The sequence below is a fragment of the Manis javanica genome, chromosome 2 (genome assembly GCF_040802235.1).
Source record: "Manis javanica isolate MJ-LG chromosome 2, MJ_LKY, whole genome shotgun sequence".
Taxonomy (NCBI): Eukaryota; Metazoa; Chordata; class Mammalia; order Pholidota; family Manidae; genus Manis; species Manis javanica.
Genome location: NC_133157.1, coordinates 130355101 through 130372571, shown reverse-complemented (window position 1 = coordinate 130372571; position 17471 = coordinate 130355101). Strand labels below are relative to the sequence as shown.

The window sequence follows — 17471 nt, the reverse complement described above, 5'->3', positions numbered from 1 at the left end:
GTTCCTTTTTTTTTTTCCTATTCAGTCTCCTTGGTAGACTTCTGCAGTTTCCATTTAAAATCCATGCACTGACTCCTCCACTTGTGTGTCCCCATGTCAGCTGCTGAGCTGCAGACCTGTGTGTCCAGCAATCCTGAAGATTATATATATATATATATATATATACACGATAACAAGGACAGTCACAACAGCAGCAGCTACTCACTACCGAATGCTCTGGCAGACAGCTCAGTAGTTTATTGCTTCATTCCATCTATTCCTTTCAGCAACACTGTGAGGTAAATACTGTTATGATTTTCTATTTATAAATGAGGAAGCTGAGGTGAGATGCATTTAGTACCTTTCCCAAGGTCATTCAGTTAGTAGCAGAGCCTCATTTTTAATCTCAAGTATGGAGCCAAAGTTTTAAACAAGCAATTTGAATGCACATGTTAAAATGAAATCCCTTACTTTTTCTCTCTCTCTCTCTCACACACACACACACACACACACACACACACACAACCATCCTCACCCATTATTCCCTGTTCTGCTTGAAAGGACCGTATTTCATCCCTAAAGTAAAAGTATGGGATATGCACAATACCCCCCAGATATTGTGGATTACAAGAGTACTTTTATTTTTATGTCCAAAATATTTCCTTTACATTAAATAGAGGTTTCAAACTCATGACCTTTAGGATGATGTATTGTTTAGACTACACACTCTGAGAAAGTATCTGACAAACATCTAGATTTCTTACTTTTCTTTAAAAACCTGGGCTGGCGCTTTCTCATGGCCACAGTCATCTGGAGCTGTGTCGCAGCTTCCTCTCCCCTGGGCCTGACTTTTTCTCTCTTAAAAGCAGTATTAAATTCCCATTATGTAAGTATGATATCTGCTAAATCTACTTCTCAGTAGTTTCTATCATTTTAAAATTAAAATGCTGTAAAGACTAATAATCTATAAGCTGTTTTTAAAATTTTGTTTTAAAAATCTATGTGTATGTGCCAAATTGGATTCCCCAAAATTCATATGTGAAGTCCTAATCCCCAGTATCTCCGTGTGATTGTATTTAGAGATACAGGGCCTTTAAAGAGGTGTTTAAGGTAAAAATGAAATCATTGGGATGGGCCCTAATCCAGTATGATTGTTGTCCTTGTAAGAAGAGGGAATTAGGACATAGACACATTCAGAAGAAAGACCCTGTGATGGATGACACAGGGAGTGCCAGCCATCTACAGGCCAAAGTTTGAGGCCTCAGAAGAAACCAGCCCTGATGACACCTTGGTTTCAGATTTCTAGTCTCCAGATGTGTGAGGAAATAATTTCTGTCATTAAAGCCACCTAGTCTGTGGCACTTTGTTACGACAGGCATAATGAATTAATACAGTGTCTTTAAATTTTAATTCACTGAGATTTTAAGTCCTGTGTCTAGGAACTTTATCCTTAGGAAAGGGATGGTTCTTCCCACTTTGAATTTCTTTAAGGGATTTTTAAATTTGACCTAGGAAAAGAGGGCCATCCTTACTTTTTCAGGCTAGATAACACTTATGATCCACTACCTAAAGAATGACTTTTTCCTTCCCCTTTTAAAATTATCTATTTCTGTTGAAGATACAAAGCAAAAAATCATTAAAATATAATTAATCCCCATTTATTGCATAGAGTTAAACATAGTGGGTTTAATGTCTTCCAGACTTTTGTTTTGGTAACTAGAGTACATTAAGTTCTCTTTGCAGTGGATAGCTATGCTCACTGCAGCTTCAGATTTCCAGAGGAGCTACTTACTACAGTGAGTTTATGTGCTTTACAGCTGTTCCTTTGAGGTCTGGCTGTCAGGGGAGAAAGTACTATGAACCACTAAATTTGGTCTATTCAGGTTTTCCTAGTGATACTTCAGGTTGCCATGTTGTCAACTTCAAAATACCTGTTCTCTCCACCCCTCACCTTAACTTCCCAACATTAGTTGTAGTTGAACCAGGAAAATTATGTATGTAGAGTGGGTTAGAGACCTTGTTGGAAAAGAGCTTTTGCATTTACTGATCATGTGCTCAGATGAGACCTCTCCTGATCACCCCATATTAAATAATTTCAGACTCATTAAAGACCTTGAGAAGGTTTATCTGTATGCCTGCCTGTGACATTACCATTAACATCTCAAGTGGCTGCAAGTTAATTTTATTTTATAAATTCAGAAAGACTGAAATTCTCTTGTAAAAACTCATAATTTATTTTTTGTATCTATTCTAAACTATTCATGCTACAATCTTGAACTTGTTTCGTCTTGTTCGGGCCATTGTAGAGGTGGAGGATAGCTAGTCACCATGTATAATAGCTCTTACTCTTGAGCTCATTTCCTCATTTTATTAGAGGAAAGGCATTATTAAATTGCCTTTCTACCTTCTCTTTTCCAAACTGAGCTTTACTGTTTCTTTAGCCTTACAGGACTTATTTAAAATTTTTAATTACATATAAGACTTATCATTAAAGCCTCTCCATATTTTTCACAACTTTCTTTGATGGTGAATTCAGCACTGGTTGATTACCATCAATATATAATGAGAAGATAGTTCCTACACATTGTACCATAAATATAAATTTGACTATTTTGGTTTCATGCTTAATTTTTATTTCCCATTTAGCTAATTAAAATGCCTAACAACTAGGCAAAAGAAGATTATGTAATTCTTTTCTCCATGACAAAGGATAATCAAAACAGATAACTTGCATGTAATCTTTTGACTTCACATGCATTGCTACTCAGATTCAGAGATCAGAAATATATCCTGCTGACTAGAACCAAAACCAAGAATTTTCTTTATCTACCTTGTAGTCTTAGCATTGCCTCTAATTAACTGGATTACTGTAGACAAGTCATTTAACTTCTTTGTGTATCATTTTATTCATTTATGAAAATGAGGAGTGCGGAGCTCAAGATTACATGATCTCTAAGTTATCTTCCAGCTCAGAAATTGTGCTGTGTACTCTACTAAGGATAACAACAGTCAGTAAGTTACAAGTTTTAGTGGTGAGTATATTTGGAATCTACTAAGATTGATTCATTTGAAATATATTAAGTACTACTTCTAATGTGTCAGGTGCTGGCAACACTGATAAATCAGACACCTTTGAAAGTCTTTAGAATTTATTAGAGGAAAGAGACATACAATATAAAAATAAATCCAGTTAATATTACTGGTGCTATGGTAGGAGCGTGGCTGAGGCCTGCTGGGGCCTGAGGGAGAGGTTGGTGAATTTTTTTTGATGGCAGGAGCACCAGGAAAAGACCAGTGATTCAGTGGGCCTGTTATGAAGTCCTGCAGAAGAGCAGTTACAGTGAAGTGGTGAGGCCAGCAGCGTCACTAGTGGCAAAAGTTTGAGGATAAGGAAGTAGCAGTAGTGGATACAGATGTTTTTTGTTCAAAGGAGCTGGACTGTAAGGAGAAAATAACTGAGGGGATTATAAGAGGCTGATTTTAAATATGGAAGTAAAGGGCAAAATTAAACATTTTAGGGCTAAGAGCCTCTAGAGAGGAAAAGAGTGTTCTGAAAATGAAGAAGATGAAATTAAGAATGAACTTAAAAACCTGGTTGAGGGTGGACAGAAAAACAGAAAGATGGATAGATATGTGATAAAAGAGCAAAACATTATTGTGGCATCGAGGAGATAGATGAATGGTAAAACACAATTCTTTCAACTCTTCACATGTTTCATTTTATAATAAAATATTGATAGTAAGAAAAGGAATATGAGCTGAGAGTTTAATCTTGAACGTAAAGGGGGCACTTGTTCCTTCTTGTGGCAGCAGATGGTAAAGCTCAAGATTCAAGTCAACCTCTAGTGAAATAAGAGCCACTCTCACCTGCCAGAGAAGAGGAGCATGTTGAGAGACAGATGGGGACAGGAGAGGGACTGCTGGGTAAAGAGCAGAAGCCACAATGCTCAGGTTAGAGGACACGGAATTGTGCTGGCGTGAGATTTTCCCCCCGTAGTTGCCAGGAGACAGCAAATTAGGAGGGCCTTGAAGAGTGGCTTATGAAATTGAGTAGATGGGGTGAATGATTCCCTCCACTCTTTCCCAACAGTTTGTTCTGCAACTAGTCCCGACCTCTCTGGTTCACTGTGGTGAGTTTGTGTTTTCTACCTCATGGTATTTTCATTTGAATGAATTGAGATAAAAGTAATGTTACAAAACTATTTGTTAACACTTAACTAAGATAATTTTATTATCCTCCTCAGGTAAAAGAAGAACGTCCAGAAAAAATACCAGATCTAAAATTATTAGTGGAGAAGAAATTTTTGGCTTTACAGAATAAGAATTCAGATGCAGACTTCCAAAACAATGAAAAATTTGTACAATTTAAACAACAGCTGAAAGAACTGAAGAATCAGTGTAAGTCAGCATGCTTTGCTTTGGTTTGGCTCTTTAAAATTAGGGAACTGATCTGAAAAAAAATCTCAGCTGATTTAAAAATGTTTGCTTATCTGCTTGTCTTTGATCCTCTTTCTAAATTGCTTTTTATTGTTGTTGCAATTCTGTATTTTGTCTAACTTTTGTTTCAGATCAGCCTGTGTGTTTCTGAAAGCCAACAGTTTCCACAAAGTGCTAAGAAAATACCCCAGTAGCTAGAGAAAGTTACAGTGCATTGCCCCACCACTGGGGATGGGAGTTGGGAACTACCTAATTGAAATAGCAGCAGTATTTTCCAGATGTTAAACTACTACTGTGCCATACTTTCAAACAACCACATTTTGATTATAGTTTTGCTGCTTTGGAGTAGCATGTTTCCTCAGACTATTTTTTCCTTCTCAAATATGGCCCTAAACCCTCTTGATCCCTTCTGTCTTGGTGACAGCACAAATTCCATGTGATTTTTAAATCTGTTGCCTTCCCAACAAACTTTATTATAACCAGGGTTTTATATGCACATAATTTTGATTTAAAAATGAGAGTGGGAAACATTATTTATTATGTAAAAACATTTTCATAGGCAGTATTTTACAGTAGATACAGAAATGTATCTTTTCCACACAAGGAAATCCATCCATCCTTTTTTTTCATATAATCCACAAAACAGTTTTATATAATTTGATTGTTCTTGCATTAACATCAATTGTGGTTATTTCTTGTGCTGTTTTATTCCTTAAAGAATTCAATAGTAAAGGAAATAACTTTTTTTAAACTTTAGTTTCACATCTCCTTCATGTGCAAACACATGGAATAAGAATGTTGTATAATATGGTATATAAATTTACTTCATGTCCTTATTTGTAGTTATGTAAGGATTCATATTTTGAAATAGGCTTTCTTTTAAATATAAGCATTTTCTTTAAATTGATGCTGAGATCTCCAAAAATGACTGAGGAAGCAGCTTTACTTTTGTCTATTTTACAAGTAACTTAAGTTTCACAATTTGGAATGTTTTGCAATCATAGTGAGACTTTTGCTTTTACTGTAGATTTAAACAGTAAGCATTTCCCCCCACATCTTAAGTCTGTTTTCTGTTCTTCACTGAACATCACAGCTACCAAAATCGTTCTAGTATAATAGGCACTGTTCCCCCAAACAGGTAATCACCTCCCCAACAGGAAATAATGATTTGCTAGTGTCTTTCTGATCTTAATGATGCTAGTGAATTTCAGTTTTGGTGTTGGTCAGAAGAGTCAGATGTACTTTATTTTTCTACTTGGAGCCAGTAATCACAAATTATTATGCAGATTTAGCATCTGATCATAGTTCTTGGTTTTTTAGGCATTTTATAAGACAGATTAAAGGATAAATGCCCCAAAATATAAATCTTTTCCTTCTTTGTTATTGTGTACAAAGATAATATTCCAAAAAAGAAAACTATGAAGATTTTTACAATTGTATACTCATGAGAAATACTTTCTAAGTAAGAATATGTTATTCAGTAAGGTGATAAAGGTTGAAATCGTGATTATTGTTGCCTTAATTCTCCCTAAAATGGAGCGGAGTTCCCCCAGGCCAGCAGTATCATTTGGATAGACAGTTAAACCTTATGACAAAATCAATTTATATTGAAAGAAATGCTCCCTTATGTAAGGTTCCCTGTATGAGAAACACTGGAATCAAGATAACTTTCCCTTTTATTTCTCCTAAAGTATTCTTTAGCAAAGGTTTTAAATCTCAAATGACAGAACAAGCAAAATATTAATACTCTTAAAATGCTAAGATATGTATAATTTACTTGCAAAATGTAATTTTTAGTGCATTACTATTAGCACTAAATTTGCACCATGTCTAGTGGATTTTAATTCTTTGGATACAGTGTTTATGTTAGGATGCCGATTAGCTCCCACAATTTTCGTGGAGCCATGTCAGAAGCACTTTAATTTATAAAGTGAATCTGTTTTGAGATATGTTCTCGTGGCAAAGAATTATAATAGTATTTTTTTTTTTAAGATTAGAAAATACAAGCCAGGGAGAGATATTTGCTTCAAGTTGCCTATTTTGGCAAAGTAGAGGCTGAAGCATTTTTATGGTCTGCATGTATCTGAAAGGTTCTTTGATGAAAATAATCATAATGTTCTCACCAAATTTATTATACAAGAACATAAATTGCATGGGATTAAGTTTTACCAAATCAGGATCTAATAAAAGAATGCCAGGAAGCTCTTAGGTGAGTTGAAGTCAAGGTAGAGATTGAAATCAGGCGGTCTGCCTAGTGGGTCAGCCTGAGGAAGTACCCTGCATATGGCCTGAGAACACTGTGCAGCAGGAGTAAGTCAGCGCAGCTTCATCTGCAGCGGGTTCTCTCTGCAGCGGGTTCTCAAACTGGTCTCAAGATCCCTTTATATTCTCAAAATCTACTGGGGTCTCTTAGAGACCTTTTGTTTGCGTGGGTTATAAGCTATTGACATTTATTATAATTAAAAATCAAAACTGAAGCATTTAAAAAATATTAATCCATTTTAAAAATCAATAAGAAACCCATTACAGGTTAACATAAAGAAATGTAACTGTATTTTCCAAACAAAGAAAAATCAGTGAGGAGAGTGACATCATTTTACAGTTTTGCAAATCTCTTCAGTTTCTGGCTTAACAGAAGACAGCCAGATCCTCATATTTGCTTCTCTACTCAGTCCGTGTGGTCCATTGTTTTGTTTGAGGCATACAAAGAAAATCTGGCCTACACATAGGTAGCTGGACTTGCTGACAGGATATTGCAGGCCACCCAAAGTTCACACTTTGAGAGCCACAGATCTGGGCCTGTGGGCCAAGTCCATCCTGCCTCATGCTTTTCTGTGGCCCACAAGCTATGAAGGGATTTTTACAATTTTAAATTGTTGAGGAAAAAGTCAAGAGAAGAAAAATATTTTGTGAGATGTGAAAATTATGTACAGTTCAGATTTCAGTGTCCATAAATAAAGTTTTCTTAGAATATAGACTCAGCTCATTTGTTTATATTTTGTCTATGGTTGCTTTCACTATAAAGTCAAGTTGGTGCATCAGAGACCAGCTGGCCTGAAAGCTTATAATAATTATTCTCTGGCTTTTTACAGGAAAAGTGTACTGACCTTTGGTCCAAGCCATAATCAGAAACAAGGGGAGTTGTTTTTTTCTTTTAACTTTAGATTTTTCCATAAATATCACATATTAATCTCAGATACATTCAGAACACTTTGAGTGCCTACTGTGTATTAATCACTGCAGTTGGTGCTCTGAGATGAATAAAGGCAGAGTCCCTGTACTTGGGAGAAGATGATACATACAAACATGAAATAATATGAGAAACATTGATGACAAATATCCAATCAGAAGCAAAGAAAAAAAAATGCCAGAAACGAATGTTACACAATGTGGACCTAAACGAAGAGAGTCAAAATCGGAATGCAGGACTTATATGTGTGGCTAATATATCAGTTGAGACTGTGTGGAGCTGTATGTTCAAAAAGATTCTGAGACTCGGTTCAGGCCTAGCAGAAAAGAGTGTGCTTGGAGCATTATAGTAGGGAAGAGAAGGGGTAGTACAGATATCTGGTATCTACCATCCCCAAAATACAAACATAATAGATACTCTACTACTCTTTTTAAAGATACGGTTACTCTAAAAGTAACATAATTTAGTTGTGCACATTAATTTCCATTAGTAGTTTTATATGCCTTGTGGATATTGCCAGGCACTCTATCCAACTTCTTTGGACCATTTGCTAATATCTGGTCTAAATCATAATAAAAAACAAGAGCCATTTTTTGTTTTTGTTTTAACTATAGGTTTTTCTATAAATACCATACCTGGGGGACTCAGTATCCTGTATATTAGAGATATTGTCTGCCCCAACTTTCTAGGATTAATCAAGAGTAAGTGGGATAGTGAATCTTTGTAAACTCTAAAAGCTTACTTTAGATTTAATTATTATTGAGAAAGAACCTGTGCAGTATAGTGGACAGTATGTGAGCTTAACCATCTGAGTTTGAGTCACTTAATATGTAGTCTGGTCTCTGTATGCATGCCACTGTTTTTCTTAGTTCTTATTCTTGGAGTTATACAAATCAAGATTGAATGAAGATAATTCTTAGAATTGGTAGCAGTGATAACTGAGTTAGGGAGTAATTTCAGGGAAAAGAATTCTGGCAATCATGTTCTTACTAACTCAAGTTGTGAAACCAATTATATGATTTGGTTTAAGTTGTATATAACCAGACTTCTTTAGATGAAATTATTTTAATTTCTTTAAACAATATGTTTAGGTAATTTTCTCTCTTCCTTACCTCTTTTACTCAAACTGTCTCCACTATTATAACCCATGGTTTCCTGCAATTTTAACATCAGGAGAACTTAATTAGAATGTAGGGGTACTTCTGTGTAGATACTTTCTCAAGTCATCAAGCAGTTTTCTGGTGTGCTTTATTCATGTACCTATGACATATCTAGTGGGCATTAGAAGTTTTACTGTAGGTCAGCAAGGCAAAAATTGGGGGCATTAGACAATAATTTGATATTTAGAAGCCTTTAAAATACAAGGTCTTCGCTTTGTGGTCAAAAACAGAATTGACTGTGTGAATCTAAGTATTAAAATAATCTGATGCGAAGTATAGTTTTGTTGGTACATTTAAATGCAAAAATAAATGAGAGCATTTCTGATTTTTAATGCAGATTTCTTAATCTGAAGATGTTCACCACAGATTTAGACAGTATATTTAGGTCATATATGAGATATGCAGCATATAAGATATGGAGATAATGGAATCCATGAGTGAAACTTAAAAATTATTTTCGGTGACAGACATAGGAATTTACTATTGTAATCATAATTATTATATGGACTCACAGATTAACTTTGTACCTTCATTGTAAGCATACCCAATCTAGATCTCAAAACTGGTAAAATAGGGCGTGGCCATTCACATGACAAAAGATTCACTCGGGATGCCATTAAATAGTGAGGTCCTCAGGAACATTAGAATGCCCTCATGTCACTACTCCTAGTGGGCTGCTTTTCCCTTTCCTTCAGCATCTGCTCAAACCATCGTGTAGTTCCAGGAAGTTAAGGGCTTTTATGTTTTGCTTACTGCTGTGTTCCTTAAACTCCAGCGTGAAGTCTACACGCACAGTATGTAAAGCACAGGCCCTTGATTGGAAGGAGAATCTTGAGGGAAACCACCATACACTTGCAAGCTTTTGCCCTAAGTAGGGAGACACCTGCCCCCTTGCCTGTCTGTTGTGGCTGTAAGTGGGTGTGGTTCTTTTGTCAGGCTTTCAGGTTCTTTTGGAAAATCCAGAGAGCTAGGTGATTATGTTTCCATTACTAGGCTTTTTTAAAACACTATAGGAACAAAGCTATTAATTTGTGACCTATGGCTTCCCCATCTCATAATACCATTTTTCGGTGACTTGGTTGGCACTCAGAAGAAGGACATCAGCATTAATTTGGCCAACTGACAGAAAATTACAATTTCTTCAGAGAAAATGGTGGCTTTGTTTTCAAGATACTCCAAACTAAGGCCAGAATGTGCATGAAATGTCATTTAAGAATATATAGTAGAAGCTTAGTGGGTGCTGTTGCAAAGAGATGGAGATTTTATGGAGACAGGACAGGTCTGCGAGCTTCTGGCCCACATGAAGGTAAACAGGGGCCATAGGGAAGATTAGCTCCTTTGAAGGCTAGAAAGGCATGTGTGAGTTTTGAAACCTACAAGGAAAGAAATGAGAAACACAAGTGATGCCAAGAGGGAAAATGCTTGGCTATGCCTAAAAATATTTTGAGTGCATTTAAACAGGGCAAAGTGATGACTAAACTGACTTAATCCTGATACCCCTCAACACATAAATCTCTTTGTCATAAGGTAACTGTCTATCCAAACAGTGTGTTCCTTGGCCTGCAATTAACGAAAGCCCAAGACCCTTTAACGCTGGAATAATTTCTTCTTCATCTCTGTGTTCCTTTTATTCTACACATAATCAGGACTCAGTTAATATTTATAGAACAAAATTACTCAACTAGAAAAAGAGGGTTAGAACCTAGTTAAGGCAGTCTGATGATAGAACTCCTTTCCCTTCAATAATATATTATCAGTAAAGAAGAGAATAAGGGGAAAGAAAATTATTAAAAATCAGCAAAAGTTAACAATTTGTCTTTGAAAAATCAATTTGTCTTTGAAAAACAGTTATCTTTGAAAAATCCCTGCATTGCTCAAAAAAGTCAACATACATGATTTTGTGTATATAACCTTTTACTTTTTGGTGCAAATGTGTAGTGTACATAGTAAGATACAGTTTTTAATGCCCTAGTATCATTATGCCCAGGAATTAGGTGAACGTGCCTCACTCTAAGTGTGACTGCTAGGAACATTTAAGCAACTTTATAAAAACTTAAGTTTGCTGGCTCTCCTGTGGACAGTTTTATCATCTCTGTGACCCTCAGTTGAACTTCATTTCTTTCCTGATGATGTTGGTAAACCCATCACCATTCACTTGCTGGATGACTGTGAATTGTTGGTAAATGCTAAAAATCGTAAATTGCACAGTAGAGATTGAGATTGACTTTTTCAGGCTGGATTACATCCCTGGCCTGGGGTCTCATGCTCACTGAGTGAGATTTCTGCCTTATGCAGATTTTTAATTTTTTTGGTGTTTCTTAATACCCAGCTGCTTTCTTTCTGTTTTCCCCACCGTGAAGTTTCTCTTCCCATACATGTTTACTCATCAGTGAAGCTAAATGGTACCATTCCCCTCTTAGTGATGAAGTAGGTTCAGAGAGGTTAGGTGACATTCCCAAGGTTACAAAGCTAATAAACAGTGGAACTGAAGGATAGGAGATACCAGGGATAGAGCAGGAGCATTAGGGAGAGCTATCTTCTTTCTTGTTTCATAAAGTTGTTACTCTCCAGGAATTCTCACATTTTAAGGCAAAGTTAGAGTACCAAGTAAGTAATTAATAAGTGAAGAAGAAAAGAAAACAAAGATTAATTCAAATTAGATTGATCTTATCATAGTGGAGTTTCAAGGCATGAAGTGATCAAGGAGTTTATGAGTGAGAACTTAGCTTTTCTGCATGCCTTTTATATTAAGCAGTAGAGACCCCATCTCTTCTGCCTTCCTCTAAAGTTTGCCCTGGTTCTTTTGAAAATAGTAATAATAAAAGTAATAGCCAGGTTTTGTATAGTACCTACTATATATGATACTTAATAAATGTTTGTTGAATTAAAACTATGGACATACAACCCTACAGGATAACTATACCCATTTTATGGATTAGGAAATATGCAAAGAGAGGTAATATAATTTCCCTAAAATCGTAAGTGCTGAAATTCAGACTTCAGTTTGGGTGACACCAAAGCTCATATTCTTTCTTCTATATAGTAAAGCACCAACTCTAGAAAGGACTACCATGCGGCTTTCTTTTCTCTCAGTTCAAGCATTTTATTCATCTCTTGAAAAATTAGTTTGTCATAGGACTCCTGAGAGTAAATAATTTGTTTGGGTCTCCGAGATCCTATGTCTGCATTGATGTCCTCTATTATTTGGGGAATCTGCTTCATCTAGCTGAGAGAGAATTTCTTTGCTTTTTGGAATCTGAATCATTTCCATTTAGAGATCAGGGAGTAGGAATCATATCAGACATAATAGTGTATTTAGGTTTGCTTCCTATTGGCTTCCAAGTAGTTCCTAGAGAGACATTAGTTGAAATGAGGCTCATAAAAGGTAAGTGGTTTGCTCAAGGTCACAAAGAAAGTTAGAGAGTGAGATTCAAAAATGGTCTTCCTTTACCAGATACCATGGTCTTGGCAGTGCATTCAGTAAATAGTACCTAAGAATGCCATTTCCAGTGTGAACTGTTGCTGTGTTATGGCAAAGAAGAGTAGAATATTTATTGCACTAAAGTTTAGTGCATGCATTCCATGAAATTTATTTCAAGCATAACAGCAATAATCCCACACGCATACCTCATCTCTCTTAATCCTTGCAACATCCACGTGCAGGAGAAGGATACATGGAAAGTGCAGCTTCTGCTTTTAGCAGACTAGATCCTGGAGGTGACAATTTTATATTTAAAATTATCATATATCTACCCAGTGTCTCACAGTCTGGAGGTCACAAGGATAACAAATGTGTTCCCCAGGAAAAGGGAAGCTTTAGAATGAGAGATGGCTATAATTAAAGTTATTAGGAAAGAAAGGTTCAGTTATCAAGGAAGAAATGAGTCAGCAGCAAGTTTAAACACAAACTGAACTATGGGTGTTTCTCTCATGGTAGCTCATTTTGAGAGAGTATGATGTCATTCATGCTCAGAAAGCAGCCTGAACCTAGAATAGGACGACCAAATCCTAAATATTCTGGGGACAGTGCACATCATACTTAAGAAAATAATTATCTTGTCAAATCATTAATTCCTGAGGTTGGAATGATCTAAGTTTTATAATTGTTAGATGTATATAATGGGTGCCCCTTGTAGTGGATACCTTCCTCCATTTCCAGCACCTAGCAACCACTGTTTTGTTTTTTTCTCCATGGAGCTTTAACTTTTCCACAATGTGGCATACATGGAATCATACAGTATCTAGCGTTTTAAGTGGCTTCTTTCACTGAGTAGAATGCATTTGAGATTCATCCATAGCATTGCTGTTACCAGCCATTTGTTGCATTGTATTTCTGAGTAGTATTCCCTTGTATGGATGTTCCATAGTTTATTTATCATAAGTCACCTTTTGAAGGATATTCCAGTTGTTTCCAGCTTGGGGATAAAGCTGTTACGAACATTCGTGTACACGTTTTTATGTGAATGTAACATTTAATTTCTCTTGGGTAAGTATCCAGGTATGGGATTGCTGGCTAATAAGCTAAGTATATTTGAATTTAGAAGAACTGACAGGCTGTTCTCCATTGTGGTGTACCGTTCTTCATCCCCATCAGCAATGTATGAGCATTGTGCTTGCCATGCACGCTCGCCAGCACTTGGGTTATTTTGGTTTTGTTTTGAATCTTAGCCGTTTTAGTAAGTACTTAGTGATATCTTACTGTGGATTTAATTTACATTTTTCTAATGACCAATGATATTGAGCATGAAGTTCCTTTTTTATATTTAAAATTATCATATAGTGTTCATGTTTTCCAATTAGTGTATCTGGTCAGCAGCGGTTCCCACACCAGCTGCAGCACAGCACCTGGAAGCTTCTTAGGCACCAGGACCTGCTGAAGCCGAAACTCTGGGAGTGGGGTTGAGTTTTATCAGCCCCTCCAAGTGATTCTCCTGTGCACCAGAATCTGAGAACCATTGGCTTACAGTAGTGTCATTCACCCATCACTGGGTATCAGTATCAGATATGAACTTTAAAAATAAAATCAGAGTTTGGTCCCTATCCCCGGAGATTCAGGTTTCACTGGGTCTGGTGGGGCTCTGGGCCTTTTTTTAAAAAGTTCTTCAGGTAATGCTTAGGTACAAGGGTTGAAAATAATCTGCTCAAGGTTGTTTAGCTAGGCACTCTAGAGAATGCAAATCTGGTTTCCAATTCCAGATCCTTTGCAGCTTATTACCTAAAAGTGAAGATCTGTGTGTACATAGCATAGTTGTGGGCATATGTAAGTTACTCAGTAATTATTTAATGAATTAGATTGTATTTTATCTCCTGGGTTTGAGTATAAACTAACTTTATTATTCTATATCTGAGAGCTTCATTTTTATATTCCATCTTATACTTAACGTTCATTCATTCAGCAAGTGTTTATTGACTGTGCTGGGAATACAACAGTGAACAGAATAGGCAAGTTCCTGTGTTCATGGCACCTAGTTAGCTTCTGCTTTATCTTATTTGGATAGAAGTGAGTGCATCTCTTACTAAGTCTAAAACAAAGGTATCCACCTATAAGCATAAATGATAGCCTTAATAATCATATTTGTGTATTTGTTGCATTCAAGTACTTTCCTTCAGAGTTATTTGCCTTGTATTTGTTAAAAAGTATATATTAGTCATGAAATTGTTTTCTAGCTAACTTTTTATGTTTACTTATTTAATTATTTAGATATATTGATAACAGTATGCAGGGGGTAGAGACTGTCCAACCCAGGGAAAGAGCGTGGAGTTTGGAATTAGAAAGTATAAATTCAGATTCTAGCTCAGCCAAGTAACAGTTGTATTTTTAAAGTTACTAATGGTTGGCATAAATTCTCAAGTGCAAGGAAGCAAGCTCAGAGTGTTATAGTCATTTTTCTAAAGGATCACAAGATTTTAATGAAGGAAGTAGAAAGTATTGCTAAACTGTCAAGTAGTTAAGGATGTTCTGTCATTGACAAGAGTGTGAAAAAATTAATGTTGATAGGAACGAATCACTTTTCAACACAATATTGATTTTGGCAACCTTTTCTTGATAGGGAAGCAGAGTTAAGAACAGCACTATTCTCATAATGAGCCATCCTGTGTCTAGTGAAATGCACTTATAATGAGCAGATACAATGGAGCTGCAGCTGTCACTGTATGCTGTATGGCCTTTAATATATTAGGGATTCTCTTACAGATGTGCATTATATTTAACTGGGGGGAATCAGCTCTGCTGTTTGCACCTACCTATTTAGTTAGCTTTTCTTTTAATCACCTAATAACGTATTTCAAATTATATATTGTTAGTGAACACACACCTCCTATAAGCAGAGCATTGTGCTAGGCACAAGAAACAGAGGCAGATAATTAATGTGTTGGGAATGAGAGAAAAAGGACACTGGTCTGTTGAGATTGCAGGGTCCTAGAACTTGACATGCAAAATTTGAAGAAGAAATGAGAGTAGGGGTTGGCATGGGGGGAGGAGGCATAGATAAAAGGTGCTGAGTAGAGTTTTAATGGAGTAAAATAAAGGTAGTTAATTTTTTAAGATAAAATAGTAAAGGTTTCAGAGTTAGATAAATGAGTCAATTTTCTTTACTGTGGGATTCCTTAGTCTTCATTTTGCAACTTGCAACTGGTTAGAAAGTCAGTCAGTTCAGTGAGAGCAGGCACTTGTCTGCCTTGATAGATACTGTCTGTGGTGCCTAGAACAGCATGGGACCAGTGCTTCACATGTATTTGGGGAATGAATGAAAGACTACAAAATGGGATTAAAACTTAGTTCATGGAACCTTTTTTCCCCTGGGAAAAATATTCCATGGCAGCTGTTTTGACACCCAGTAGTCCTGGGAGTGAGGTAGTAGGTCAGATAAGGCATTGCATCCCTTTTCACCAAGGCTCCTTTAGGAGACCTGGGCAGCAGCCTTGCTCTCAGGATGAAGTGTGACTGCCGGTTGGCTAGAGGTGTTCCCAGACTTACTGACTACTCTCCTTTCCCAGTTTGACCATTGGGTGCTTACCACTGGAAAGTACTTCCTTCCTCTTTAGCAAGGGGAACACTATTCTTTGACTTCATTTCAGTTGCGTAAAGCAGGAAACATACAAGTTATACTCAAGAACTTTGAATTCTTTCTCCCAACCATCGGCCTTCGTGACCCCCGTCTCTCCTGTTAGGTGGTAGCATGAGATATCCCCCCCTACACAGTGTATTAGGTTGACAGTGCTTCTTAGATTTGATGGCATCATGGAGTCAAGAAAATATAGTACCAGCTTATTTAGGTAATATTTTCTTTCTGCTTCAGACCACAGTGATTTTTATCTTAAATTTATCCAAAGCAAAAAATTATTCCTACAAAGAGATGAATAGGAATTAGCCACTGAACAAGATGTGCTATCTGGGCCCATCCTAAAAAACCTCTGCCAATCCCCTCTTAATTTCCATGTGCTCCCACTGCTGAGGCTGCTCCATTTCGGCCTCCTCCATGTTCCCTGCTCCTGACTTGCTGCCTGCCAGTTTCTGCCACAGTGATTGATCCTTCTAAGGTATTAATCTGGTCATGGTCGTCTGCCACATGGTCCCCTGGCCCTCCTGGAATAAAGGCCCTCCTGGCACCAGGTTTCTTCTTTTACTTTCTCACTACTCTCCTTTCTAGCTCTTTGATCCCCACATTTGAATTCCCAGAGAGTATTATGTTCGCTTTCACCTGCAGGTTTTACACTAGCTGATCTCTTTGTGGAATATTCTGTTTACTCCCTCTCTCTTTACTTGGTTAAGGCAAGTTCATCTTTCTGCCTTATCACAGATACCACTGATTTCAAGAAGTCTTTCCCAAGGTAGAGTAAGTACACATATAGAATGTGGGACCTTTAAGGAAGTTTTAATGTGGAAAGTGGTTTAAAGTCTTCCTAATTTAACTGCAGATTAGGAAGATTAGCAGGTAAGATTGTTTGGCAAGAAGAGGAATTTGAAGCAAAGTTTATGGTAGCTTTGAAATATGCTAATTATTTGTTTAAATAGTGTACAAAATGGAAGCCAATACAGAAGTATCCAATTTATCATGTGATTTTGAACATGTATTAATACCACCCTTCAAAATAAAATATTCTGTATGCATGTGCTGCTTTTGGTGGTGGTACATGCTGGCACAGACATACTGAAATACTAACTTTCTCATCTTGACTGACTCCTTTGACTTGAATAACAAGTTCCCCCGTGACCCCACCTCTAAAAATAGAAAGTATGTTATTTTGTTTTCAGAATTCCAATCTTTGAGAACCTGTGAACTGTTCTTTGTTTTTGCTCTGATGGCATTGGCCTGCAGTTGAATTCTGGTAATTGCATGGGCTGGAGATTGGAGGTCATGGTTGGAGAAGAGGAAGCCCCAAAGGAACAGAGGGTTGGGAGACACATGTTAGAATTATAGGTTATAGATACCAACATTGTAGTTAATAGAATACACCAGCTGTATATGAGGATCAACCTTAAGCTTTGATAATACAGTGATAATTTAAGATAGCTATAGTCAACTGAAAATCATGTGCAGAAGGTGTGCCAAGATGTTTTAAAAATGTTTTCCTGGTAATTGTACTTTTAGGAATCAATTCTAATAAAATAGTCCAAACTGCGAATGCTTTACCTACAAAGATATTTCTCAGTGATATTCAGTAGGAAAATTTGAAAACAATCAAGAGATTTGTGAAAATCATTT

General features: G+C 36.7%; 1 protein-coding gene across 8 annotated transcripts in view; it reads left to right on the top strand.

Annotated features, from left to right (window-relative positions):
• Window positions 1–17471, top strand: part of LOC140847879 (serine/threonine-protein kinase TAO1-like) — a 210763-nt gene that overhangs the window by 30632 nt on the left and 162660 nt on the right. For all 8 annotated transcript variants that reach the window (XR_012128137.1, XM_073229440.1, XM_073229438.1 and 5 more), the window contains one exon: window positions 4224–4377. The gene's annotated coding sequence lies outside the window, so the exon portion shown is untranslated. The remainder of the gene's footprint in view (window positions 1–4223; window positions 4378–17471) is intronic.